Source organism: Microcebus murinus, chromosome 7, assembly GCF_040939455.1.
Source record: "Microcebus murinus isolate Inina chromosome 7, M.murinus_Inina_mat1.0, whole genome shotgun sequence".
NCBI lineage: Eukaryota > Metazoa > Chordata > Mammalia > Primates > Cheirogaleidae > Microcebus > Microcebus murinus.
The window spans coordinates 95,785,548-95,788,480 of NC_134110.1; the positions used below are offsets into that span (position 1 = coordinate 95,785,548).

Sequence of the window (2,933 nt, forward strand, 5' to 3'; positions counted from 1 at the left end):
TTATTTCTTTGTTGATCTAGATTTCTTTGTGGATTGTTCAGGAGCATGTTTTTTAATTTCTATGTATTTGTGTAGTTTCTGAAGTTACTGTTTATATTTATTTCTAGCTTTATTCCACTGTGGTCTAAAAAATAATTGATATGTTTCTGATTTTTAAAAATTTGTTAAGACTTGTTTTGTGGCCTAAAGCATGGTCTATCTTGGAAAATGTTCCATGTGCTGATGAAAAGAGTGTATGTTCTGTAGTTGTTGGGTGGAATGTTTTCTAAATGTCTGTTAATTCCATTTTGTCTAAAGTTCAATCTGCGTCCAGTATTTATATGTTCTCAGTGTTCTGGCTAATACGGTGAGTGGAGTATTAAAGGCCCCGATGATTATTGTGTTTCTGTCTATTTCTTTCTTTAAGTCTAGTAATATTTGTTTTGTTAATTTGGGTGTTCCAGTGTTGGGTGCATATATACTTAGGATCATTATATGCTCTGAAGTGATTCCTTTATCATTATATAATGAACTTCTTTTGTCTTTTTTATTGGTTTGACTTAAAATATGTGTTATCTGATATAAATGTAGCTACTGATGCTCACTTCTGGTTTCTGTTGCGTGTAATAATACCTTTTTCCATCCCTTACTTTTACTTTATGTGTGTCATTATGGGAAGGTAGATTTTTTTTAAGCAGCATATAGTTGGATCTTTTTTCCTTTTGTTAAGATTCTGCCAATCTATATCTTTTAAGTGGAGCATTTAATCCATTTTCAGTTAAGGTTAATATTGATATATGGACTTTTTCTTTTCATATTGTTAACTGATTTCTTGTTGTTTTATAACTTATTTGTTTCTTTTTCTCTTTTTGTCTTTCTGGTTTGCGGAACTTCTGTGATGTTGCCATTTAATTCCTTTCTATTTCTCCTTTGTGTGATCATTTTATTAGACCTTTGAGTTTTATATTTTCAGATGTTTTCATAATGGTGAATATTAACTTTTCATTTCCATATTTAAGATATCTTTGAGTATTTCCTGTAGTGATGGTTTAATGGGTAACAAATTCAGCATTTGCTTGTCTGGAAAAGACTTTATGTCTCCTTCATTTATGAAGCTTATTCTGGCAGGGTATAAAATTCTTGTTTGGTTCAGTGGCTGCACATCGTCTCGTTCTCCCAACTCACCACCCGCCCCTCCCCCGCCCGCCGCATCACCTGGGGAAACCTGTCGCAATTGCTGGGCGACCTGAAGCTGGCTTCATGGCAGCCCTGAAGAAAGCAGTTTGGGGGCCATTGGTGGGGGCAGTGGACCAGGGCACCAGCTTGATGTGCTTTGCGTTTTTTAATTCAAAAGCAGCTGAACTACTTAGTCATCATCAAGTGGAAATAAAACAAGAGTTTCCAAGAGAGGGATGGGTGGAACAAGACCCTAAGGAAATTCTTCATTCTGTCTATGAGTGTGTAGAGAAAACATGCGAGAAACTTGGACAGCTCAATATTGATATTTCTGACATAAAAGCTATTGGTGTCAGCAACCAGAAGGAAACCACTGTAGTATGGGACAAGTTAACTGGAGAGCCTCTCTACAATGCTGTGATATGGCTTGACCTAAGAATCCAGTCTACTGTCAAGAGTCTTAGGAAGAGAATTCCAGGAAATAATAATTTTGTCAAGTCCAAGACAGGCCTTCCAATTAGCACTTACTTAAGTGCAGTGAAACTTCGTTGGATCCTTGACAGCATGAGAAAAGTTCAAGAGGCTGTTCAAGAAAATAGAGCTCTTTTTGGAACCATTGATTCATGGCTTATTTGGAGTTTGGCAGGAGGAGTCAATGGAGGTGTCCATTGTACAGATGTAACAAATGCAAGTAGAATGATGCTTTTTAACATTCATTCTTTGGAATGGGATAAAGAGCTCTGCGAATTTTTTGGAATTCCAATGGAAATTTTTCCAAATGTCCAGAGTTCTTCTGAGATCTATGGCCCAATGAAAGCTGGGGCCTTGGAAGGTGTGCCAATATCTGGGTGTTTGGGGGACTAGTCTGCCGCATTAGTGGCACGAATGTGCTTCCAGGATGGACAAGCCAAAAACACGTATGGAACAAGATGTTTCTTACTATGTAATATAGGCCGAAAATGTATATTTTCTGAACATGGCCTTCTCACCACAGTGGCTTTCAAACTCGGCAGAGACAAGCTGGTTTTTAATGCATTGGAAGGTTCTATAGCTATAGCTGGTGCTATTACTCGCTGGCTAAGAGACAATCTTGAAATTGCTGGCTAAGAGACAATCTTGAAATTATAAAGACCTCAGAAGAAATTGAAAAACTTGCTAAAGAAGTAGGTACTTCTTATGGTTGCTACTTTGTCTCAGCATTTTCAGGGTTATATGCACCTTATTGGGATCCCAGTGCAAGAGGAATAATCTGTGGACTCACTCAGTTCATTAATAAATGGCATATTGCTTTTGCTGCACTAGAAGCTGTTTGTTTCCAAACCCAAGAGATTTTGGATGCCATGAATCAGGACTGTGGAATTCCACTCAGTCATTTGCAGGTAGATGGAGGAATGACCAGCAACAAAACTCTTACCCAGCTATAAGCAGACATTCCGTCTGTTGCTGAACAATTGTTGTGGTCCCTTGGTGGTGTCCTATTTCTTTGCTTTTTTATGTTTCCTATGTCCCTTTATTGAAATTTACACATCTGACATAGCAGTTGCTCATTGCTATTTTTTGAAATTGCTTGTAAATGAGAGAATTTTTTCTTGAAGATGTATATATATGTTTTTGGTTGAGTAGGACATTTTGGTGTTCATTTTTGAGTGCATGTAGTAGTATATTTGTATGATTTCTTAGGCAGTACACAGGGTCAGTGGTATCTCTGATTTCCTTTGCGACTTAGGGAACAATTATTAGTTGAGGTTGTGGTGAAGTTTTGCTGGAGACTTGAATGT

At 37.4% G+C, this 2,933-nt stretch overlaps 1 pseudogene; it reads left to right on the forward strand.

Annotated features, from left to right (window-relative positions):
* The first annotated feature begins 1,239 nt into the window (after positions 1-1,239).
* LOC105856790 (glycerol kinase pseudogene) lies at positions 1,240-2,672 on the forward strand (annotated as a pseudogene).
* Positions 2,673-2,933: the final 261 nt, after the last annotated feature.